Source organism: Diceros bicornis, chromosome 12 (genome assembly GCF_020826845.1).
Source record: "Diceros bicornis minor isolate mBicDic1 chromosome 12, mDicBic1.mat.cur, whole genome shotgun sequence".
Lineage (NCBI taxonomy): Eukaryota > Metazoa > Chordata > Mammalia > Perissodactyla > Rhinocerotidae > Diceros > Diceros bicornis.
The window spans coordinates 32,354,855-32,381,748 of record NC_080751.1 but is presented as its reverse complement, the minus strand read 5'-3'; the positions used below and the strand labels follow the sequence as shown (position 1 = coordinate 32,381,748).

Below are 26,894 nucleotides of genomic sequence, written 5' to 3'. Positions count from 1 at the left end.
TCCATTGGCCAAGCATGTTATATGGCTTTCTAACCTTGAAGGGAACATGGAAGAATAAGTGTTTTCCCTTTCAGTGCTACCTTTAGAATGAGCTCTGTCTACTAATCCTGCTTGTGTAATATCAGGTGAGCTGACAATTTTAGTTCTTGGCCATCAGTTGCTGTGACTGCTTTCAGCTATAGACTAGCTTAAACCAGTGTTTTCCAAACTTGTCTGATCAAAATAATCACCTGGATGCTTATTTAAAAATGCTGATTCCTATATCCTATTCCTGAAGAATCCATATTTTAAAAAATACCCTCTGTTAGGCCAAGGAAACCTCCTTCCTTGCATAGATGGGCTTTTTTTAAAAAAAAATGAACTTATTTTTTTAGAGCATTTTTAAAGTTCACAGCAAAATTGAGTAGAAAGTACAGAGATTTCCAGTATACTCCCAGACCCCACACATACACAACCTGCCCCACTATCAACATCCTGCACCAGAGTGGTACATTTGTTACAACAGATGAACCTACATTGACACATCATTATTACGCAAAGTCCATAGTTTACCTTAGGGTTCATTCTTGGTGTTGTACATTCCATGGGTTTATACAAATATATAATGACATGTATCCACTATTAGAGTATCATACAGAATTGATTCACTGCTATAAAAATCCTCTGTGCTCCGTCTATTCATCTCTCTCTTCCCCCTAACCCTTGGCAACCATTGATCTTTTTACTGTCTCCATAGTTTTGCTTCTTCTAGAATGTCATATAATTGGAATCATATAATATGTAGCCTTTTCAGGTGGGCTTCTTTCACTTAGAATTATGCATTTAAGATTCCCCCATGTCTTTTCAAGGCTTGATAGCTTACTTCTTTTTAGTGCTGAATAATATTCCATTGACTGGATGTACCACAGTTTATTTATCCATTCACCTATTGTAGGACATTTTGCTTGCTTCCAAGTTTTCATAATTATGAACAAATCTGCTATAAATATCTGTGTGCAGGTTTTTGTGTAATTTGCCTTTGGATAAATACCAATACCAAGTGCGTTTGCTGGATCGTATGGTAGAGTATGTTTAGTTTTGTAAGAAACTGCCAAGCTGTCTTCCGAAATGGCTGTACTATTTTGTATTCCCACCAGCAATGAATGAGAGTTCCTGTTGCTCCACATCCTTGTCAGCATTTGGTGTTGTCAGTGTTCTGGATTTTGGCCATTCTAATAGGTATGTTGTGATATCTCGTTGCTTTAATTTACAATTTCCCAATGAAATATTACATTGAGAATCTTTTCATAAGCTTATTTGCCATCTGTTTTTTTTCCTTAGTGAGGTGTCTGTTCAGGTTTTTTGCCCATTTTTAATCAGCTTGTTCATTTTTCTTATTGTTGAGTTTTAAGAATTCTTTGTAAATTTTGGAAAACAGTCTTTTATCAGGTGTGTCTTCTGCGAGTATTTTCTCCCAGTCTGTAGCTTGTCTTCTCATTCTCTTGATAGTGTCTAACAAAGGAGCAGAAGTTTTTAACTTTAATGAAGTCCACCTTATCAATTACTTATTTCATGGATTGTGTCTTTGGTGTTGTATCTAAAAAGTCATCAACATACCCAAGGTCATCTAGGTTTTCTCTTATGTTATATTCTAGGAGTTTTATACTTTTGCATTTTACATTTAGGTTTATAATCCATTTTGAGTTAGTTTTTGTGAAAGGTATGAGGTCTGTCTCTAGATTCACTTTTTGCTTGTGAATATCCAGTTGTTCTGGCACTATTTTTTGAAAAAACGATCTTTTCTCCATTGTATTGTCTTTGCTCCTTTGTCAAAGATCAGTTGACTATATTATTGTGGGTCTATTTCTAGTTTCTCTATTCTGTTCCATTGGTTTATTTTTCTATTCTTTTGCCAGTACCAGACTGTCTTGATTATTGTAGCTTTATAGTAACTCTTAAAATTAAGTAGTGTCAGTCCTCTGACTTTGTTCTTCCCCGTCAATATTGTGTTGGCTATTCTGGGTCTTTTTCCTCCCCTATAAACTTTAGAATTAGTTTGTCAACATCCACAAAATAACATGCTGGGATTTTGATTTTGATTGTATTGAAGCTATAGATTAAGTTGGGAAGAACTGATACCTTGACAATATTGTGTCTTCCTACTATGCACATGGTATATCTCTCCATTTATTTAGTTCTTCTTTGATTTCTTTTTTTTTTTTTTTTTTGTTGAGGAGATCAGCCCTGTGCTAACATCTGCCAATCCTCCTCTTTTTTTGCTGAGGAAGACTGGCCCTGGGCTAACATCCATGCCCATCTTCCTCCACTTTATACGGGACGCCGCCACAGCATGGCTTGCCAAGCAGTGCATTGGTGCGCGCCCGGGATCCGAACCGGCAAACTCCGGGCCACCGCAGCGGAGCACGCGCACTTAACCGCTTGTGCCACCGGGCCAGCCCATTCTTTGATTTCTTTCATCAGAGTTTTGTAGTTTTCCTTGTATAGATCTTGTACATATTTTGTTAGGTTTAGACCTAAGTATTTCAAATTTTGAGAGATGCTAATGTAAATGATATTGTGTTTTTTTATTTCAAATTTCACTTTGTCATTGCTAGTAAATAGGAAAACAAGTGACTTTTGTATATTAACCTTGTATCCTGCAACTTAGCTATAATTGCTTACTAGTTCCAGGACATTTTTTGTCAATTCTTTCAGATTTTTCTACATGGACAATCATGTCATCTGTGAAAAAAGGCAGTTTTATTTCTTCCTTCTCAATCTATATACCTTTTATTTATTTATTTATTTTTTATCTTATTGCATTAGCTAGTACAACATTAAAAAGGAATGGTGAGCGGGACATCCTTGCCTTGTTCCTGATCTTAGTGGGAAAGCTTCTAGCTTCTCATCATTAAGGATGATGTTACCTGTAGGTTTGTTTGTAGATGTTCTTTATCGAGTTGAGGAAATTCTCTTCTATTCCTAGTTTGCTGAGACTAGCATAGGTTTTTCATCTTATTCTTGCATTTGTTTCAGCTGGAAAATCAGCAATGGAAGATTGTAAAACTGCTGTTCATATTTCTAAAGCCTGTACCTCTAAGACTCTAGACTTTAGTGAGGATCAATACCTTTGCCAGATACTCTATGAAACACTGTTTCCTCTGTTTTTAAATATCATAAACTTCTCAGGCATGTTCCCACAAGGCACAGAAATTCCTGCATGCCCATCTACAACCACCAAGTTGCCAGTAATTCTTAGGGTATTTTCTACACCTTGGTCTGTAGACAAGCCTAGTGCATTGAAGTTTAATCCCTTAAGTTTTGTCCTTTACCCTGAGTGCCAATAACAACTGAAAGTTAGAACTTGTTTTGTTTTCTGAAGGGCATCCAAAACTTGAGTTGTAGTTTTAAAAGCAACAAATGCCTAAAAGGATCTAATGCTGCCACCGCCCAGCCTTTGCAAGTGCACAGTGTTTGCCTGTTTGTTTGGCCTCACCTTCCAGAGGATGTGGAGACCACTCAAAGGTTATGTGCCTATGCCAAGGGTCTTGTGGCTCTTGAGCCTTTACTGAGGCCTGCCTTTATAAAAATACCCACTCAGTTGTGGGCCAAGCCACCACAAACTGCAGTCTGTCCCTATGGTTAGAGTACCACATGCTCTGAGGCTTACAGCCTCTTTCGCAGACTGCAGCTGCTAAAAGCCCATACAACTGCCAACATCAAAACATTCTGCCCAGAACACTAAAGTTCACTCACACCTCTAAATTTGTATAGCTCCTCTAAATTCCCAGTTTAGGCTTTGATTTTTCAATATTCTTCAACATCTGCCTGGTTAGAGGCCCTCAGATTTCAGAGTTACACTCCCTTTCCAAACTGCAGATTTCTTCATGCCCTCCAAGGGCAGAGCTGGCCTCCTGTGCACCTTATGGTCAGGGAGAGAGCAGCTGGTATAGGCTGTTCAGGCCAGCATGCTGCCAAGAGATCTAAAGGCTGGTCAGAGAATGCTGATTTATTCTGCACAAATTTACCAATCAGGTGAGTCACTTCACTTCCCCTAGGGTAGAGTGAGTACAGAGGCAGAGATGCCAAGAGTTACATTTATTGGGTTCCCTCTGCATGGGAAAAAACAAGGGTATAGGAGAAGTATTCTCGGCTAACAGGGTGGTCTCTGTCTTCCCAGTGAAGTAGGAGACAACCTTATGTCATAAAAATATTTCAGGCAGGGGAAGATTTGGGGACTTGAGGAAAGTAGAGGTGGTTCAGGATAGATGTTGTGGGGAATGGAATGAGGACTCAGAGAAAGATTAATTATAAAAACACTTCCTGAGTAACTTTGATGGTCTAGAGTTAGGGTCCAACTAGACCCAGGAAGTAATCAAGGTTTGAAGCAATCTAGGAGCTGAGATGAAAAAAGTGAACAATGGAAGGGACTAGTACCCACTGGAGTAAGAGAAAGCCAGGGTGACTGTGGTGACAAGGCTCCACAGAGGGCAAGTGTAGCCAAATGGAATGCTGATACCACTAGCTAACATTCATCACATATTTAATATGTGCCAGGTTTATGTGGATTATCTCATTTAACCTTCACAGGAAGCCTGTGAGAAATTCAGGGCATAAAGAGATTAAGTAACTTGTCCTTGGTCACTCAGCTAGTAAAGGGCAAGTTTAGGATTTAAACCCAGGCAGTTTGACTCTAAAATCTGTAGCCCTAACCACAACACTACTGATTGAGGGTTGATGGAATTTATGTTACCCTGAGGATAAACACCAGGTTCAGTAGAATGAGAGAAGTGAGAAGACAAGAGGTGATGACTATAAATGGGCGTTTCAGTTTAAAATCTTGGAGGTTGCGCAGATTCAATATCTGAGGAAGGTAGGTGGCAAGAAGTCAATAAGGCTGAGAAAATATGAGGTCAGGTTGTTGGAACGTCATGGACAGGGATGTTGAAGTGGTCAAGGATGATGTAATTAGAGAGAAAGTAGGAAACTCTGGAAGCTGTCAAGGAATATAAGGGATATCTCGAAGGCTAATAGATAAATTCAATAGGGAAGAGAAGAGGGTGCTGTAAACTTTTGGCCTAAATATCCAAGGAGAGTATGTAATCTACTGCAATAGTGCACTCTCTCTCTCTCTCTCCTTGGAGAGGACAACCTCCCTTTATTTTAATTAGGAGAAAAGTGAGGAACAAAGGTGAAGGGACAAGTTGCACTGCTAATAATCAAGGCTAGTTAGTGACAAAGTCAAATGGAAGGTCTCAATAAATTGCTAAATCTCTGTTGTTTGACTTGTCTCGTTTTAACATCGAGACTCAAGCTATTAAATACCTAAGTCATCACTTATGCGAGTATAAATAGTATAACATTTTTATTCCCAGAACAAAAATATAACACTTTTATTCCCAGACGCCGCTTTTCTGTTTTTCATTTCAAAATTTTGATGTAGCTGACACATGTCCCATTTAAATGTAATTTTATTTCCTGGGATATTCTTGAATAAATCATTCTCTCTCGTTCTGTTCCCTGTCAGAAATAACATTCATTGGCACTGTTTGATGACATTTCAAAAATATCGCCTGCTTCCTCCTTTCTCAGTTTTGTATTAAGTTATCCTTCATGAATATACAGCATTTTTTGTAGTTCTCTCTTTCTCTCTCTCTCTTTCATAATAGGGGAATACCTCTGCTATGCAGTTCTTAATCTCTTTTAAAGTCACATATATTTAATGCTATATTTTGCTTTTTTTTTTTTTTGAAGGAAGATTGGCCCTGCACTGACATCTATTGCCAATCTTCCTCTTTTTCTTTTTTCTCCCCAAAGCCCCAGTACATAGTTGTAGAGTTGTTGCTCTTCTATATGGGATGCCGCCTCTGCAGGGCTTGATGAGCGGTGTGTAGGTCTGTGCCCAGGATCCAAACCAGCAAACCCCGGGCCGCCAAAGCAGAACGCACGAACTTAAGCGCTATGCCACTGGGCCGGCCCCTATATTTTGCTTTTTTTGAGTTCCTTTTTATTTCTACTGATTTGTCTTCTCCTCTTGGGAAATTGTGTCATTTTGTCACTGAACCAAGTGGGTTGGCCTCCTGGTGAGTTAAATAAGGCGCTACACCAGTGGAGGTTGTCTCACAAAGATTATTTACAGCAAATAATAGACCATGAGGAGTCATTTCCAAAGTCATGGCGTCCCCAAACAAAAGGAAGCAAGGACCTTTTATTTTGGATGCGGAATAAATATTCAAAAGGGAGAGGCGGGTATTTGTTTGCATAGGCTCAGTTGGAGAACAGGCTTCCACATAATGAAGCCTAAGCTCCTCCTGGAGAGATCTTTGCACTAAAAATAAGGCAAAGGTCATGGGCATAGTTCTTGTGATGAGGCTTGGTCAGTTCAAGATGGGTGGATGGTTACATGTCCCTTGAGTTTCTTGCTTGGTCAGTTTCAGGATGGTTGGTGGTTACATCTCCTTAACATAAAAACGAAAAGAAACAACTTGGAAAAAGAGTTAGTTGTTTCCAAACCCAGCTTTAAGTTTCTACAGGCACCTATTCGGTGACAATGTCTCTCCTTGGCCCTTGAATGGCTTCCCATCTCATTCAGAGTACAAACCAAAGTCCTCACAGTAGCCTACAAGGCCTGAAGTGACTTGGCCTTTCTTCCCTCTCTGACCTCACCTCTCCCTCTGCTCTAGCTGCACTAATTACTTGCCATGCCTTGAATATGCCAAGATGCTCCTACTTCAAGACTGATACTGTCTCCGTCTGGAATGGTTTCCCCAGATATGTCTGCATGGCACGGGCCCTCACCTCTTTCAAGTCTTTGCTCAAAATGTCACCTTCTCAAGAAAGCCTTCTCTAACCCTCTATTTTATTTTATTTTATTTTTTAATTTTATTTATCTTTTTTCCCCCAAAGCCCCAGTAGATAGTTGTATGTCAAAGCTGCACATCCTTCTAGTTGCTGTATGTGGGATGCGGCCTCAGCATGGCCAGGGAAGCGGTGCAACGGTGCGCGCCCGGATCAAACCAGGGCCGCCAGCAGCAGATGCCAGCAGCGGAGCGCGTGCACTTAACGGCTAAGCCACGGGCTGGCCCTCTGACCCTCTATTTTAAATCCCATTCCCCCAAGAAATCTCTATTCCTTTTCTCTGCCATTTTTTGTTAATATAACATTTACCATCTGATATATTTTAATGGATGTATTAGTTATTACCTGCACTGCCACACACTCAAATATGAGTTCCATGAGGAGCTTATTGAATAGTGCCAGACACAGAGAAGACTCTGCAAGAAAAAAAAATTTAATGAATTAATTTAGCAGTTAGCATGAGAAATGAGAATGTTTACTAAACAAAGTAACACAGCTGGGACTCTAGATAAGAATCTGTGGTTACGATGGAGCCTTTGAGAAGCTTAGTGAAATCCCGGAGGGCAGGGCACAGCTGGGGAGTGCAAACCTTTTGTGGCTGACCTCCTTCTTCAGCTTCTGGGCTCCTGTGGGGAAGATAAGGGTGGGGCTGGAATCATGCTTATCTTCCCTTAGTTTAGCTAAACTGAATTGAGGCTGTAGGATTGCATTTTACCTGTTGATCTCAAAGTTTGTGATACTATTCAGCTAGCTTCTCCATTCTCCAAACTGTCATAATTTTTCGGTAGGAAATCTCCTGTGGCTTTTACAGAAGTAAGACTATTTATCTCCCTGTCCTTCATCTCCTGTCATTCTTTCTTGATTCGTAAATCCCTTTCCTAAAGGTCTACTTCATTGGAGCTTCTAGAGAGCTTTTTGTTGGGTTCTAAATCCCAAACAAAGCACACTTTCATCTCAAGAAACAAATAGAAGTTAAAAAACTAAAAGCTCTTTAACTCCAAGTTCTATTTTCAGGCTGTTAGACTATTCTCCAATTCATCAGTGCCTGGAATCTGCAACAGCCGTTGGGATGATATAATTTTGCATATGTAGCTGGTTTAAAGAACATGTTATGTTATCGCACAAAATCGGGGTTCTCTTGCCCGATGTGCATAAAAAAAGCCAATTATTATGGCATCAGCCTTTGAGAAAAGAAGCTTAATTTGCAAGATTGATCTGCAAGGAGACACAAGGCATATGCTCTCAGATCTGTCTCCTTGATCCAGGGCTTAGGGCACAATTTCTGGGATGAAGGACAGGGCAGTCTGAAGTGTGAAGATAGATGATTGGAGGTAAGAAGAAGTGAGGTAATTGATGATCTGCGCAAGTGTAGTCAAGCTTCATCCCTCTTCACTGGATGCATGTTCTCAAGATGGTGGTGTTAGCATGATGTGAGGGTGGAGTTCTCAGCCCTTTGACATCATAAAGGTCACTTATTGGGCATTTGCATAGGCCCAGATGATGGGTTGGTGGTCTCAACTGGCCTGAACTGGACAAGGGGTCTCAGTTCCTGAAAAACTACTCTTTTTTTTTTTTTTTTTAAGATTTTATTTATTTATTTTCCCCCCCAAAGCCCCAGTAGATAGTTATATGTCATAGCTGCACATCCTTCTAGTTGCTGTATGTGGGACTCGGCCTTAGGATGGACGGAGAAGTGGTGCCTCGGTGCGCGCCCGGGATCCGAACCCGGGCCACCAGCATCGGAGCGCGTGCACTTAACCACCAAGCCACGGGGCCGGCCCAGTGAAAAACTACTCTTAATTACTCTGTTGATAAGATAGGGTCAGTTGAACTGGTCCTAGAGGGCCCGTGGTTACAGTTGGACTTGGACCCCTCTTCCCCCATTCTCCATTACCAGCTCTGAAGATTAACCCTTCCCCACACCTTGGATAAAATCTTGGGCAGGTCTCATACCCTTCAAGTAATTCTTAGATAGTAAAAAGTCCAGTCCACCTTAGAGGTCCACATTTGAGATAGTGTTGCTCTTGAAATGGGCAGGGACCCTTGTAATACAGGCCAATTTCCTCCTGCAGGATCCCACTTAGTCCAAGTCCCACCCCCACCTCCATATCAGTGTAAATGCAGTTTACTCCTGGGACTGCATCTCTCTCTCCTTCTGTCCTTCCCTCCCTTCCTCTGCTCTGCCATCTCTGGCTGATGTAGCCATAGCCTTTCACTTTTAGACTTTTCAAAGTGAGACAACAATTCCCACGTACGCCCAAATTCCAGGGGACACAAGTCAATCTCTCCAGTGACTCTCTTGAAAAGTCCCTCATTTGAGGGATAAGAACTCGCCTCTCCAGTCTCATGCATGTGGGGTGGGGGGAGGGAATGCCCAGCAACACTCACCTCACCATCTGCTTCTTCACCCTCTGAGTTTTTCACCAACTCATGTAGTCTGGAGGTGGATGATAGCTTAAGGCTGACAGAACTGGTTTCTCAATGTTTTAATGTGTTCAGAAAAGCACTTGCCTTTAGAGCATGGGAAGTGCTTGACATCTATTGCTCAAGCAATAGAGGTCTCAGCTCAACCTGAGAGTCTCTCCCACCAGTCATTTTAGCAGATCTGTTGGTCAATTTGCCTGCCATGCCCAACTCTCCCTCTTCATTTTGTTACCGAACCAAGTGGGTTTGCCTCCTGGCAAGCTAAATAAGACTCTACACCAGTGGAAGTTGTCTCACCAAATAAAGTGTATTTGCAGCTGTCAGGGAAGAGGGAGAATCTCTCCCCACCCTTTCCCTTAAGGTTCTTATGGCTGGCCAAATAATTAAAAAGGCAAGTTAGCAGCAGAAAATAAAACAAAGTTTAATGACATGTATACATAGGAGAAACTCAGAAAATAAAAACTGAACAATTAGTCATTCTGACTAAGTTGCTCGCTTAAGTATACTCAGCTAAAGGCAAGGAGGGTGTTGGGGGGTAGTGTTTTGGGGTTTCAGTGGAGAAGAAGACAATTCACATGGCGATGGAAATGCAAATGTTTGTCAGACAGCTTTTTACTGGGCTACCTGTAGAGAATGTGGAGAGAGGCAGAATTTTTGATAAGATGGGCTTGTTGGTGCCTTTCTTATTGCATCTGTTTTACATTATACTACAGCTATCATATGGTAGTGGCTCCTTCCTGGAACTGGCCTTCTATGTTAAATTCTTTAGGCAGTTTGGGAGGGGAAGCTCAAATGTTCTTCCTGAGTCTTCTGAGCCTTTGTTGTCTTCGGCTTGAAGTAATGCACATACCAGAGTGGCGCATGTTGGGGCGGCCTGCCCTGAACACCATCACAGCAAATAGGAGACCGTGAGAAATCATTTTCAAATCATTTTCAAGAAAGGACCTTTATTTTGGATGGGGAATGAATATTCAAAAGGGAGAGGTGGGTATTCGCTTGTGCAGGCTCAGTTGGAAAACATGTTTCCACATACACTGATAAGGTCTAGCTCCTCCTGGAGAGATCTTAGCATTAAAAATAAGGCATAGGTAATGGATGTAGCTCTTGTGGTGAGGCTTGGTCTGGTTCAGGGTGGTTGGTGGTTCCATCTCTTTAACACAATGAAGGGGAAAAAAACGATTTGGAAAAACAGTTAAATGCTTCCAAACCCACCCTTGAGTTCCTCGGGACACCTAGCCGGTGACAATTTCACTCACAGTTCCTGAAATATTATATGCAAGACTGTCTGTCAGGAAACAGATGATTGAACCAGAGATGGACTCCTGATCCTGGACCAATCCAAAGACTAGTCCAATCTGGTTCTTCCCTGAGAATCTGAACTGAGATTTAAGAGCCTGCAGTAAAGATGGTGGTAGATGCTTGAACTGAAAGTTATTTAGGGTCAGGACTGAGAGTCCTAATGGACAAACGGATGAGTAAGCAAGAGAAGGGATACAGGAAAGCATATAGTTAGAGAGATGGAGAGAGCAAAGTCTGGTGCCTTTCCGTTTCCCGGAGACATTCTACCATACTCTCTGTGTTTGTTTCTGTAAGATTCTATGTTCTTTTTTCATAGCCTCCCTTTTTACTTCAGCTGTTGAGTGAGAAATGTCTGTTCCTTGCCAACAAATGAACAGACTAGAATAATAAATATGTAAAAAAATTTTTTTTCTTCTTATTTTTTTTTCCTGGTGAGGAAGATTAGTCCTGAGCTAACATCTGTTGCCAATCTTCCTCTTCTTGCTAGGAGACAACATCCATGCCCATCCTCCTCTATTTTGTATGTGGGATACTGCCACAGCATGGCTTGATGAGTGGTGCGTAGGTCCGTACCCAGGATCTGAACCTGCAAACCCAGGGCTGCTGAAGTGGAGTGCACGAACTTAACCACTAAGCCACTGGGCCTGCCCCTATTTTTTTCTTTATGGCATGCTTTCTCTTCCTATTTCAATATAATGCCTCAGTGGATATCTTGAATTTAGAAGCATACCCTAATCCCCCGCTACTCACAGGACTACCTGAGGACCAGCAGTCTGGGCATCACTGGAGTCTGTTAGAAATGCAGAATCTCAGCTTGCACCCCAGACCTACTGAATCAGAATCTGCATTTTCAAAGGATCCCAGGTGATTTCGTATGCATATCGTAGCTTGAGAAACCCCACTGTAATCTACTGTATACACTTAGTCAAATCAATCTACCTAAAATACTGATTTCATCACGTCCCTAGAATTTTAAATGGTTCCCCATTGATCTCAGAACAAGTCAAATGCCCCAGCCTAACATTTAAGACCACATAAAATGGACCTAATTTACCTCTCTTGATTGTCCTGTATAGATGTCCTACTCCAGCTGAATTGGTCTACTCAATTATTCTCCAAATGTGCCAAGTGAATTCAGGGTCTTTGCTCATGGCATTTGCCTGTCTGGAATTTTCATTCCCATCTCTTTACACAGACCAACATATTTCCACATCTGTTCGGAGGCTCCTGCTGCTCAACCTCAGCTCACACGGCTGTTTAATCCTCTGAACATCTGTAGCTCTTAACGGGCTGTCCCAGTGTCTTTTTTTTCCTTTTTAATTTGTAGCCTCTCCCCCCTCACTAATGCTTATCGCAATACAGTGAATGTAGTAGTGTTTTGATTCATTGGTTACATATTTATTTATTTATTTATTTATTGGGAGGAAGATCAGCCCTGAGATAACATCCGATGCTAATCCTCCTCTTTTTGCTGAGGAAGATTGGCCCTGAGCTAACATCCATGCCCATCTTCCTCTACTTTATATGGGATGCCGCCACAGCATGGCTGGACAGGCAGTGTGTCCCTGCACGCCCAGGATCCAAACCTGCGAACCCCAGGCGGCCAGAGCGGAGCGTGCGCACTTAACTGCTTGTGCCACCGGGCAGGCCCCACATCTTTATTTATTTTAAAAAGTGTTTTTTAATTTAGAAGAGACTTGTTCATTTATAGGGCTCTAATTTCTTTGACTAAGCAGGGGTTAAGGCCAAACAGAAAGAAACTGAAAGCCCTGTGCTCATGTGCTTCTGTATTTGGAGGTGAATTTTCATCACAATCTGAGAGTGCAGTTATTTCTGACATTTTATTCCCCATCTTTGTAGAAAGACGTGTTCCGTATAAGCAAATGTTCTATAAATGAAAGTTCTAATGGATCTCTTTTAAAAATATGCCTAAGAAATTATTGGAATTGATGTTATGCATACACATAGTTTAGGAGTCAATTGCTTTGTAATTCTTCTTATGGAATAGTATTCCTCCCCATCCCCAACCAGCACTGTTGGTCCTTGAGCTTTAGCTGAGTGGGGAAGTGTAGATGCCTCATGTGCTGCCATGTTAAGTCTACATATGGGTTAGGCGGTTGGTGATGAGCAGGAGGAGTAGCAGTTATGAGTATGGGCTTCCATTTGTAAGCCATCTTCACTCTTCTCTCCTTTAGATCTGAGCTAGTAGAACATGGGAAGGGTGAGGAGACTCCAGATGGACCTGTGCTGGGACCAGCAATTGAGAATATTGTTCTTTCTCTATTGCAGTAGCTACATAGGCATCTGCCTAGATGTAAACTAGTGGTTCTCAAACCTGTGTGTGGATCAGTATCACCTGGAGGGTTGTTACAGGGCCCCACCCCCAAAGTTTCTGATTCAGGAAGTCTGCTGTAAGGCCCAAGAATTTGTGTTTCTAACAGATTCCCAGAAATTCCCATTTCTAACAGATGTTGATGCTGCTGGTTCAAGGACTGCATCTGAGAATCACTAGTATAGTGGGGAGGAAAACATCAAAAGGAACAAAGCCCAATAAGTATGAGATCTTACTCCAGGTTCCTTTTGCTATCTTTTTTCTTTTGAAGGTGTGAAAATTGTAATCATTAACTCAAATAAATGTTTTTAAATTAACAAAGAGAAAAGAAAGGCACAGTCTGTTGAAATAGAACTATTTATGGTTTTTGCTCTTTACAAACATCAATCTCTATCTGAGAAAAGATTTTTAATTTTTTAAAATTTGTTAATGCCAAGGAAATTTGTTTTGTTTTCATGACAGTGAAATTAGTAAACAATGATAGAGTTACTCTGTAGACTGCTTTCATCTTGTGTTCTTTTTGATGTTTTGGATAAAGTGATTTTTTACCCACAAATTGTTGGTCACATTATCTTTTTTTTTTTTTTTTTTTTTTTTGTGAGGAGATCAGCCCTGTGCTAACATCCGCCAATCCTCCTCTTTTTTTTGCTGAGGAAGACGGCCCTGGGCTAACATCTGTGCCCATCTTCCTCCACTTTATATGGGATGCCGCCACAGCATGGCTTGCCAAGCAGGGCGTCTGTGCGCGCCCGGGATCCGAACCAGCGAACCCCGGGCCGCCGCAGCGGAGCGCGTGCACTTAACCGCTTGCGCCACCGGGCCGGCCCCGGTCACATTATCTTTTTGCTGCTGAATTTTTTATGTATGCTGTTTTATCTTTCTGGTTTTTTTCCCCTTTTTTACAAAAGATTATATTGATACTAAGGGAGCTGACCTCAGTTACTTCCTGAAGAATGGAGTCTACAGTGGTTCTCTTGGAACAGTGGGATAAAGCGCTGTGCTTTTATGTTTAATGATCATCTTAAAAATCAAAATACATCTCCTGCTGACTGATAAAATTATAATTGTGCTGTAATTGCTTCCCTCTGGGAGAGGAAGTATCAATACAACACTTCCTCAAATGCTGTTAAAAAATAATGCTTTTAAACAAGATTTTAAAATATCTTACTAGTGACTATAAAACAGGGGGTCAAAAAAAATTTTTTTAAGCCCCAAATTATATATCCTGGTAATTGCTGTCACTTTGGAAGGTTGTGTAGTTATTTCAGTTATTCTGTCATTACCTAAAACAGGGGTCGGCAAACCAGGGCCTGTGGGCCAAATGTGTTCTACAAACTGTTTTTGTAAATAAAATTTTATTGGAATACAGGTAAGCGCATTCATTTCAGTATTGTCTATGGCTGCTTTCACACTACAGCAGCACAGTTGATTGGTTGTGACCGAATCCGTATGATCCATAAAGCCTAAAATGTTTACTATTGACCATAAAGCCTAAAATGTTTACTATCTGAATCTTTACAGAAAAAGTTTGCCAACTCCTAGCCCAAAATAGTTTTGGAGTTCTTATTTTGTTTTTTATTTTAGAGTCATGGAAAGTTTTTTTGAATAGCATTTATGATAGCAAATTTTAATTCCTTGGGATAGACTTGACTTTTCAAAAATACCAATAGTCATTTGAGTTAAAGAATGGTAAATAAGTTGAGTGTTCACATCTTCTGATGCCATGTTGTCCAAAACAAAATGTGGATTATTTAAAATAACCACACTGATTTTATTAGGAGTTTCATAAATAGGCTCTGAAGCGCCAAAGTAGGATTCCAAAAATGTTTGAGCAATGGTAGGATTGTTGAAATAAACATAGAGGCTCCCAAGGGGACTATTCTTTTTTTTTTATTATTTTTATTTTATTTTTGTGTGTGTGCGTGTGAGGAAGATTAGCCCTGAGCTAACATCCGATGCCAATCCTCTTTTTGCTGAGGAAGACTGGCCCTAGGCTAACATCTGTGCCCATCTTCCTCTACTTTATATGGGTCGCTGCCACAGCGTGGCTTGACAAGCGGTGCGTTGGTGCACGCCCAGGATCCGAACCTGCGAACCGCGGGCTGCCGAAGAGGAGCGCGCGCACTTAACCGCTAAGCTACTGGGCTGGCCCCAGGGGACTATTCTTTTAAGTCAGAAATTAGTTGGCTTATCTTTATTGCCTACCCTGCCTTCTTTTAAAATTGATCCTGAATAAAAATGTCTACGTGATTCCAAAACCACTAGACAAATAAGTTGTGCATTAGCTAGAGTCATGGAGTACAAAAGAAGTTGCTAGATGGAGCTTTTTATTTTACAACTGGGTTGTACGACCCTTAGAGAAATTGCTATCATCTTACATGTGCTGTCACTGAGCTTGCTTTTCCCCGCAACTTTCTATTCTGAAAAATTTCAAACATGTAGAAAAGTTGCAAGAATAATACGACTCATATATTCTTCATCTTGATTCACCAATTTTTAGCATTTTGCCACATTTGCTTCTCATTCTCTCCTTCCTTCCTCCCTCCCTTCCTCCCTCCTTCTTCCTTCCTTCCCTCCCTCCTTCCTCCCTTCCTCCCTTCCTTCCTTCCATTCTTCCTTCTTTTTTTCTTTTGCTGAATCACTTGAGAATAAGTTGCAGACATCATGACATTTTCCTCCTAAATTTTTTAGCGTGTATAACCTAAGAACATAAACCTGTTATTTCAAAGAGTTTTCATGAATTTCTAAGTGACTATGCTTTTCTGTTGTTTTATTTTTGTGGTTGATGATATCATTTTGCATTTTATGTATGTATATATGTATGCATGTATGAACATATATTTTATTATTCTTGAGTAATTACCTAGGAGTGGAATTGCTGGATCTCGTGGAAAGTTTATGCTTAACTTATAAGAAATTGTCACTCTGTTTTTTAGAGCAACTGTATCATTTTGCATTCCCATAGTCAATGTTTGAGAACTTCAGTTGCTCTATATCCACATGAACACTTGATTTTGCCAGTCTTTTACATTCTAATGTGTCTGTAGTAATATTACATTTTGGCTTAATTTGCATTTGCCTTATGACTAAAGATGTTGAGAATATTTTCATGGGCTTATTGCATTTATACACCATTTTATTTTTGGTGCAGTGTCTATTTAAATGTTGTCCTTGTAAAAAAAATAATAACCTTTGTATTTTAGAACAGTTTTTGATTTAGGGAAAAATTGCAAAGATTGTGCAGAGAGTTACCATATACTCTGCACCCAGTTTCCCCGATTATTAACATCTTATATTAGCATGGTGCATTTGTTGCAATTAATGAAATATTGATACATTATTATTCATGAAAGTCTATATTTTATTCAGGTTTCCGTAGGTTTTGCCCAATGTCCTTTTCCTATTTCAGAATCTTATCTAGGATATCAGATTACATTTAGTCATCATGTCTTTTTAGGCTCTTCTTGGCTATGACAGTTTCTCAGACTTTTCTTGTTTTTGGTGACCTTGACAGTTTTGAGGAGTACTCCTCAAGTATTTTGCAGAATGCCCTTCATTTGGGATTTGTCTGATGTTTTCTTCTGATTAGACTGAGATTATGGGTTTTGGGGAGGAAAACTACAGAGGTAAAATGCCATTTTCATCATATCACATCAAGGGTGCATACCATCAACATGACTTATCACTGTTGATGTCAGCCTTAATAACCTGGGTGATGTAATGTTTGTCAGGTTTCTTACATTTTATTTTTTTCAAAATAAGTTTTGTATTATTTCATTTTTATACATTTCCAAAATAATGTGTTTCTAAAATATTATAGCTGACCGTAATACTCCCAACCTCATTATTTCCTTCCCAAAAGTGTCCTTCAGTAGAAATATAAGACAGTTTAGCTAAGTTACTCTTTGATGTTTTCCAACACTTTTTTCTTTTAACAAGTCATTATGAGTGCCAAGTCTGTGCCAACGATTCTGTGCTGTAACAGTGACCACAACACAGTCTATACCCTCAAGAAACTCGTTGTCCAGGGCGTGGCCAGAGAAGTAAAGAGATAATTGCAATGCAGTATGATGTGTGCTATACTAGAGGAAATTTCAGGACTCTGGAAAGATGCCGTGTCTCACTGGTGTCTCAGAGAAATCTTCCTGGAGGAAATTAATTCTAAGCAGAGACCTGAAAGAGAAGTAATTAGCCAGATAAAGCTGGAGAGAGGATAAGGAAGAGTTCCAGGCAGAGAAAGTGGCTTCTTCAAAGACCAGTAAGTGAGAGACCATTGTATGAAGGGGTATTCGGGTAGGTTATGAGGATTAAAGCCCAAAGCAAGCTGATTAGTGAGACTATTGGCTGGAGAGATGAGGAGAGTCCAGAGCACAAGAAATTTACAAGTCACATTAAAGAGTTTAGACCAGTGGTTGTCTGCAGAGGGTAGATGGTGGGGGGGAGGGCAGAACTGTCTCCACTATCCCAAAATTTATAGGTTTTTTTTTTCTTCTAATGTAATCATGGCCAAGCATTTTTTAAATTGAATTGATGTTGTTTATGTTAATTACTTTTATTTCTCCTTTATATTAAAGTTAGTGTTATATTAAAATTATTTTAAAATTGTATATATAGATAGCTTACTTTCTCTATGAATTTCCTTTCAGGATAGTAAGGGAGGGATAATAAAAATTATTTGTTATATAACATTTTGCCTAATAGATTGAGAAACACTGGTATAGACCATGCTGAAGGCAATGAAGAGTCCCTGAAAGGGTTTAAGCAGGAGTGATGTGATCAGATCTGCGTTTTGGGAAGATCATTCTGGCTGTAATGTGGAGAACAGATTGGAAGGAACCGTCCTGGAAATATGGAGATGAGTTGGATGGCTAGTGCAGTAATCCAGGTGAGAAATGATGGTGGCCTGAAATAAGGTATTGGTCACAGAGGTAGAAAGAACATGATGATTTCTCCCCCTGGATTCTCTAAAGAGTTAGTTTTACTTTTCTCAGTATATTGGCTTTCAAGACCAAAAGAATGTTTGAAATTTCAAGCATCCTGAAAAATAATGGGGAAATATTTTATAGCAGAAGCAATTCCCATATTTCTCAAATAATATCAATAGCGTAATGGTTAGGAGCCCAGGCTCCGGTTAAGAGATTTGAATCCTCACTCTGACATTTAATAGCCCTAACTTTGAGCAAATTGGTTAATTTCTCTATGCCTCAGTTTCTTCATCAGCAAAATGGGGATATTAATTATACCTACCATGTTGTAATTCCGTGAGCATAGATATTCACTTCACCTACTTGTTATACCAGCCCTGACTCTGGCTAAAAAGAATTTCAAAAGCAAATTGCACAGTTATCTTTCAAGTAGTGGTTTTGGATTTATATTCAACCATCTACATAAGCACATTTTGCTCCATTTGAGACAAATTTCAGACAATTCTAAGATTGGAATGGCTGGCCATGATTAGAGGCCATAGAAGAGAGTGAAACTTATCTGTTGGCACCAGGCTTTAACCCCAAGGCAGATGTTTCCCCTTTATAATTTGTTATCATCCTTTAGGGCCATGAAGAAGTACCTTCCAAGGACTTGTGAATAAGGAAATAAGATTGCCCTCTGAGAATAACTGTAGAATCATGGCAGAAAAACATACAATTATCTGAAAGAGACAGACTGACTCAGGCCAGCTGAAATGTCAATAACTTGATTGAAGATATATTCATATATCTAAAGATATTAGTCAAAAAAGGATTGATTAGCCTTCAACTCCTAGATAAAAAAACATATAGGCAAAACTAGCAGTACTCATCCAAGCTCAGAGTAAAGGAAAGGAAGTCTTAGCTTTCATGTTTCTGGTTCTGATGGAGATGGATGCAGGGGTGACAGCTAATGGATTATTGAGGACTTTGATTCTTTTTATAAGATAATCTCAACTGAGATTGATGCTGTGGCAGGTATTATAAATAGTCCTTATTATTTTTTCTCTTCTTTTTCCTTGGGAATAGGACCTTTATTTTTCACTGGCACAAAGTCACCCAGAATAAGGACTGTACTTCCCAGCTTCCTTTGAAACTAGGTTTGGCTATATGACCAAGTGTTTGTCTGTGGGATGCAAGCTGACGTGGTGTGTGCAACTTTCAATAATTTTTGTTATAAGGAAAGAGCATGCTTTCCTTTACTTTTTCCTTCTTTCTGCTGGTTAGAATGTGTATGTGATGGCTGGAGATTAAGCAGTTATCTTGTGTGTTAACCATGTGTTGAGGATGGCAGAGCAACAAGATGGAGGGAGCCTGAGTATCTGATAATGGTGGATCTGCTACATTAGTCTTGGACTGTTTAACCTAGACTTTATTTTTATGAGAGATCATAACTTGTTCAAGTATACCTTGTTCAAGTTACTGATATTTGGAGTTCTACCACTCATAGCTGAATCTATTCCTAACTAATACAGATACCTCAGAGTCAGTATTAGTTTCCTTTTGCTGCTATGATGAATTACCACAACCTAATGGCTTAAAATAATACAAATTTATTTTATTACAGTTTTGGAGGTCAGGAGTCTTACTGAGCTAAAATCAAGGTGTCAGCAGTGCTGTATTCCTTCTGGAGGCTTCAGAGGGAAATACATTTCCTTGCTCTTTTTGGCTTCTAGAGGCTGCCTGCATTCTTTGGTTTATAGCCCCCTCCTGGTATCACTCCAGTCTCTTGCTTCTGCCATCACACCCCCTCCTGCCAGCTTGGACCTTCTTGTCTCCCTCATATAGGGATGCTTGTGATTAAATTGGGCCCATGTCGATAATCCAGATAATCCTCCCATCTCAAGATCCTTAATGTAATCACACTCACAGAGGTAGCATATTCACAGGTTCTGAGTATTAGGACATGGACATCTTTGGGGGCCTTTATTCTGTCTGCCACATCGTCTTTTAGTCCAGTTCCATATATACAATTGTCTACCTTTATTCCTATTACTAAGCAATATTCTGATTATGATTTGCTTCCCATTTAGGCTCTCTGTAGGGAGCAAATGCACAGATCATACAGAAATTGAGGTTTCTGTCCCCATGACAGAGCTTTCTCATGGTAAATTAGTAAAGTGCCTTCTGAGTATGAATTTGCCTTTCTTTGACTTTCTCCTTGACGTCACGGAGAAAATACACTAATTATGCCATAAGAGCATTCTGGTCCATGTGAAAGTTTAGTTTCTCATTGTAAATGAATAAAGTGGCATTTGGGTGTCTCTCTGTCTCTCATGCATGAGTCAATATCTCCAGGCTTGCACCCAGGACATTGCTGGGAGTGAGTTTCTGAGCCAGATACTGAAAACTGGCCAGATCTAATTGTGGTGCTGTGATGCTTCCCGCCCAGATCCTGCTGCCTTCCCTGGATGACCCCTTGACTACTTCCCTGTAAGGTCCCTCTTCACTGATTACTAGATCATTTGCTTAAAAGAACTTAGTCAAAGGTGTGTGAAGTAATGTCCTTATATGATATTTTTTAATGTAGACAAAAAAGTCTCTTGGAAAGTATTTTAATGGACATTAGGGTTGTTTTATTTTTAAAGTAATTACTGATAATATTTCTGACAATGTAACAATAAATAAAACCTACCTCTAGTTAACTAATGAAATAAATGATTAAAACATATGGTAAAATTGAAATCAGAGGGCTTTTAATTTTTTATTATTGTTATTTTTTTGGTGAGGAAGATTAGCCCTGAGCTAACATGTTGCCAGTCCTCCTCTTTTTGCTGAGGAAGATTGGTCCTGAGCTAAAGTCTGTGCCCAGAGTGCTTTTTTTTTTTTTTTTTGTGAGGAAGATCAGCCCTGAGCTAACATCTGCCAATTCTCCTCTTTCTGCTGAGGAAGACTGGCCCTGGGCTAACATCCATGCCTATCCTCCTCCACTTTATACGGGATGCCGCCACAGCATGGCTTGACAAGTGGTGTGTCGGTGCCTGCCCGGGATCTGAACTGGCGAACCCCGGGCTGCCGCAGCAGAGCTCACGCACTTAATCGCTTGCGCCACCGGGCCGGCCCCCCAGAGTGCTTTTTAACAAATGAATTCTAATGTAACACTTTTAAGCAAAATGGTTATCAATGATCATATCAGCAGATAAGATATTGGAAATATCAATTAACTATAGGAAATTTGCAGATTCTTTCAAGAATATTAAGGTGACTTAGAGCTAGCAGATTCTTTTTACCAAGTGCATCAAACAGATTGGGATAAACATTTCCCTAGGGTGTAACAATCTCCAAAACTTTCTCTCCTACACAGTGAAATGACTATAATTTAATATTCATTGTTACCAACGCCTTCCCTTACATAATAAAGAAATTAAAGCACAAAGTGGGAAAAACAAGCTAGGTTTATTGGGACAACTCTGGATCATCACTTCCTGGAAGGTAGGAGGACAGATTTATTCTTACCTCTGAGCCTCCTGATTCACACATTTGTTCTTTGTCCTCAACCTGGAATGCCCTTCTTTTTTGGCCTAGTAAACACTTCTTCATTCTCCAAGATTCACGTTAAATATTGCCTTCTCTGTGAAGGCTTCCTTGACCCTAAGGGGAAATTGACCCTTCCCATCTTCTGTGCTACCACTGCAAACTCTGTACTTTTTGCAAATATGTTTTCCTCTCCACCATATGGGAGCTTCTTGAGGGCAGGAATATATATTTAGTTTACTTATGATAGCACCTGCTATAGTACTATACCAGGCACTATTCCAAGCACTACATAAATGTTCAGTCATTTAATCCCCACAAGGTCCCATGAGGTATATATTACCCCCATTTTATAGATGAGGAACCCAAAGTACAGAGTATTAAGTAACTTAGTTTTATTCATCTCTGTTTTGCTAGCACCTAAAGCTGATGATTTGCATACAGTAGGCATTTATTCATTTAATAAATATTTATCTAATGCTTCATATGTCAGGTACTCTTCTAGGTGCTAGGATATAGCAATGAAGAAAGCTGACAAGAAGCCTTACCTTGTGGAGCTTGCATTCTGGTTGGCAGATATAGGCCAAAAAGAAAAAAAAACATAAGTAAAATAAATCTCTGTTCTGATAGCAATAAATTCTGTAGAAAAAATAAAGCAGGGAAGGGAAAGTGAGAATATGTGGGAGTTGCAATTTTGGTGTATTAGTCAGGGTTTTCCAGAGAAATAGAACCAACAGACCACATATATATTTTATATATATATATATAAAATATTTTACATATAATGTAAATATAAATTATTTTATGTATAATTTTACATATATTTTACATATAATTTTACATATAATATATATGTAAAATTTCTTATAAAGAATTGGATCATGTGATTGTAGAGGCTGAGAAGTCCCAAGATCTGTAGTTGGCAAGCTGGAGACCCAGCAGAGCCAGTAGTGTAGTTCCAGTGTGAGTCTGAAGGCCTAAGAACCAAGAGAGCTGATGATGTTAAGTTCCAGTCTGGGCACAGAAGAAAATGGATGCCCCAGATCCAAGGCAGGCAGTTGAGGTTCCCTCTTACTCCAGCCTTTTCGTTCTATTCAAGTCTTCAATGGAAAGGATGAGGCCCACCTACATTCAGGAGGGCAATCTGCCTTACTCAGTCCACTGATTCAGATGTTCATCTCATCCAGAAACATCCTCACAGACACACCCAGAATAATGTTTGACCAAATGTCTGGGCACCCTGTGGCCCAGTCAAGTTGATACATAAAATGAACAATTGCAGATGGGTAAACAGGGAAGGGCTCACTGAGAAGGTGACATCTGAGGGAAGGAGGTGAGTGAGTCGTGTCTGGGGGAAGAACATCTCAGGAGCAGTGAGTACGAAGGCCTGGAGGTGCCTGGAAGGTTCAAGGAACAGCAAAGGGTGGGGAGAGTGTTGCTTGAATGGCAAAGGCAAGGGGGAAAGAAGCAAGGGATGAAGTTGGAGAGGGAATGGGCAGGGAGCAGAGCATGTAGGGCTTTAAAGGAATTCTAGGAGTAGAACTTTTACTAAAAATATCCTTGAGCAGAGGAGTGACCCTCTCTGATTTGTGCTTTATCAGTATCACTCTGGCTTCTGTGTTGAGAAGAGTCTGAATGGTGTCAAAGACAGAAGCTGGGAGACTAGTTAAGAGGCTCCTGCACTAATTTAGGTGAGAGAGAACAGTAGTAGTAGTGGAAGTAGTGAGAAGTGGTCACATTCCTGACATATGTTGAAGGTTAAGTTGACAGATCAGATCGGGAGTGTGAAAGAAAGAGAGGCGTGAGGGAGGATTTCATGGTTTTGGCCTGAGCAACTGGGGAAGAGTAGACGAGAAACAGGGTTTGATGGTAGAGCAGCAGGAAGAGAAGATCAGGAATTCAGTTTTAGACTTGTTAAATTTGAGATGTGTTTTAGTAGTCCAAGTGGAGATATTAAGAAGGCAGCTGGATATATGAGTCTAGAGTTCAGGGGAGAAATGCAGGCTAGACACAGCATATACTAGATGGTATTTAAAGCCATGAGACTAGATGAGATCACCAAATAAATGAGTGAAATAAAAAAGACAATTGGTCCAAGGACTGAATCTTGGAATACTCCAACTTTTGGAAGTCAGAGAGATGAAGAGAATCCAACAAAGAAGACTGAGAAGGAGCAGCCAGAGAGGTAGGAAGAAGACTAGGTAAGTCTGCTTCTAAAAGCCAAGTGGAAAAGTGATTCAAGGAGGAGAGAGTGATCTTATTCTACTAATTGATCAAGTAAGATGAAGATTGAGACTTGGCCATTGGGTCATTGGGTATAGCAAAAGGGAGGTCAAGGTGACTTTGATAAGGGCAATTTAATTGGAGTGGATTGGATAAATATCTGACTGTTTTAGGTTTAAGACAGAATGGGAAGGGAGATATGGGAGATGGTGAATATAGACAACCTGTAGAACAGAAAGAAATTGGGGAGGAAGTGGGGTCAACAGAGGGTTTTTCAAAGGCAGGAGAAATAATGTCTGTAGATTGTTGGAAAAGATCCAGTAATGGAAGAATTGAGAGGAAAATTACTGGAGTGATGTCCCTGAGTAGGTGATAGTCAGTGGCGTCTGGTCTACAAGTAGAGCAAGCGACCTTTTCTAGGGGCACAGTGTTCATTTACAGCTGTGGGAAAGAAGCCCAGGACATGGCACTGATGCAGGTGGTGGGTGTTTACATGAGCTCTCTTCTGATTCATTCTATTTCATCAGTGAAATAGAAAGCAAGGCTGTCAACAGAGAATGAAAATGAGTGTTGAGTAGGTATTTGAGGTTTGTGGACAGAGAAGGTATGAAATATCACCTGGGAGAGTGGGAGAATAAAAGAGCCAAGGAAGTATAGTGGGATTGCCAGCAGCAATAAGGGCCCACTTGAGGTTTATGATCATATTAAAATGGGCTCTCTCAACATGATTTGGTTCTTCGCCAGCCACATTTAGCTACACAGATGTAGGCATAGACCATGGGGAACGTTGCCTTTAACAAGGATCATTTTTAATCAAGTGAGTATCTCCAAGTGTCAGAGAAGTCAAGGGAGCTGAGGGCATAGGCAATGTAATATAAGTGAATTTAAGCTGAGTAAGGAATCAAGTGAATGCATACATGAATGAATGATTTCCCCATTTGGAATACATTTTTTCTTTCTCATCCATTGATTCAAACCCACTTTATTCATAGTGGTCCTCATAAGAATTGTACCACCCAGGAACTGACCATGAGGTTAAGCTGGTAAATGTGCTCTTGGATGAGAATAATTTAAGAGAGGCAAATGTTATATCATAGGTCATGGTATAGAGGGCTTTTGCTGTTTAAGTTTTCCCTTAGATTGTTTAGAACTCATCTTCCATTCAAATATAAGCTTATTCTGGCAGCAAAACACTGACCTCTGGTAAGTGCTGGAGGATGACTCACAGAAGTTTCCACAAACATACGACTTTTTTTTTTCCTTTTTCTATTTGGCCAGAACTCAGTATGTTTATAAGCGTCTGGTAAATATTTGGATTGATCCTAATTAGGGGTGTGTGTTAAGGGGCATGGTAGTGAGGGGACTCTTATTCCCTTTGGGTGCCTATTTGGCTTCAATTTTGTATTCAGCAGATAGAGAGGCAACTATTAGTACCTGCCCTTGGCCAGGAGAGAAATGTTTACAAAGCAGAGTCTCCTTTAGTTCAAGGTGAGGGTCAGAGAGAACCCCAAAACAAAGTGTAAAGCCAATCAGCCTTTCTTAGCAACCTACCACACTGACACACCCGTCATTTCCACCTCCCTAAATTTTAAATATGGCACAAAATAAATGCTCTTTCTACTTCACTCTACATAACCATCAGTCCATGCATAGCATGGCCACTCCTTGGCCAAAGCCCTTCATTCCACGTAGTCAGGGACCTTGGTGAATATAGGGTGTGTGTGGGTGTGTGTGTACTATTTTAAAACTCGTGGCCTAAAAATAGTTGTGTACAAATAGAAAATGCATGCTTGGTGAGTGTAGGCTTGCCAGGCCCTGGAACTCTTAGCCTGGGATAAGTGTTCTTGTCCTGTTACCTGGCCATCCTAACCAAGGAAAATCAAAAGGAATCCAATAGGCACTCTTCCTCGGACCAGTGGTTCTCAACAAGGTCTGTACCACCTGTTAGGGTGTGTTCTGGAAATTGTGGGTGCATTTTTGGTTATCACAATGATTGAAGGCATGCTAACTGGTATGTGGTGGCTGGGGGCCAGGATTGACAGATGTGTGGAATAGTTCCATAGAACAAAGACATTGTCCTGCCCAACTTTCAAATGTCCTTCAGGGCACTAATGTGGGTGAAAAGCCAATTTATAATTATTTGAAAATAAACCCTAACTCTAATTTTATTTCTCCTTCATATTGCACTTAGAGGATTATGTTAATTAAAAAATTTTTGTGTGTATCTGGGTAGGTTATATCACATATGAATTTTATTTCAGGGCGGTGAAGGGAATGTTTCATTATAAAAAGGGGATAGTGGGTCTGATATGATTGAGAACTGCTGTTCTAGAAACTTGCTTGTGCCTTATCCTTTTCATGGTAAGTTTATAAATTATCTATAATCTCATCCAACCTTATCCATAAGAGGTAGGGAGGCGTCAGTCCCAGGAGTCCACACTTAAGTCCTACAGTATGAAGAGTCTCAGCTGGGGGCTGCCTGTGATTCCTCCCTCCTTACTTCATATTAGGAAGAAATTAAAGATAGGAATAGCCAAAATTTCTCATGGAAAAGGAAATCACAGTGAAAAGTTATGTGAGGATGGGAAAGTCTGGGGCTAGGCACCAAAGTAGGCGAAAATCCCCACCAGAGGCAGAGTTCATGCCTTGTCTGTCTTTTGTCCTCCACCTCCAAACTCTCCCCCACCACAGATATACACACACAACCCATTCCTGTCCCTAGAAATGTAAACTGCATGTCCCAATTACTCTATACACACTGCAAACAGGCTTCCTTTGTTCTCAGGATATGTGTTGGACGGTAAAAGGTTTACACTAAAACATGCCGTCCACCAAGCTCCAGACATTCCAGCTGAATGAAGGTGCCAAGTGAAAGATTTGGAAAGATCTTCAAAAGAAGATCCAGAGAGGCAAAGGGTTCATTAATCAGGACCCTACGATTACAAGGATCTGAGGCCTTTTCCCATCATTAGAGTGAAGCAGCTGCTAATAATCACAGCGGGAAGGAGCAGTGTATGACACCGTGATGTTATATGCTTAAAATTGCAGTGAAAATGGCTCCAGTTATTATTTTTTTAAGAGAGAAACAGACTAATTAAAAGGGAGGTCTTAGGGACCAACCAAAGAGAAAGCTTGATATTCAAAACTCATAAAATTATGGGATACTTTCTGCTGTTGACCATAATGTGAAATCTCAGCAAGTAAAACGATTGACTGAGAAATAAATGTTGTTTGTCTCCAAACTGAACATATGTCTCTCATGAATCCATGCAGTACCTTGTACAGTGGAGTTGTGGCTTGGACAAAATATTTGAATTAGGTGAAGGCATGGGGATGAAGGA

At 40.2% G+C, this 26,894-nt stretch overlaps 1 long non-coding RNA gene across 2 annotated transcripts in view; it reads left to right on the top strand.

The window, feature by feature from the left end:
- The window catches only part of LOC131411971 (uncharacterized), a 65,264-nt gene that overhangs the window by 22,764 nt on the left and 15,606 nt on the right, over positions 1-26,894 (top strand). For both annotated transcript variants that reach the window (XR_009221680.1, XR_009221679.1), the window contains one exon: positions 17,594-17,777. This is a non-coding gene — a long non-coding RNA (uncharacterized LOC131411971). The remainder of the gene's footprint in view (positions 1-17,593; positions 17,778-26,894) is intronic.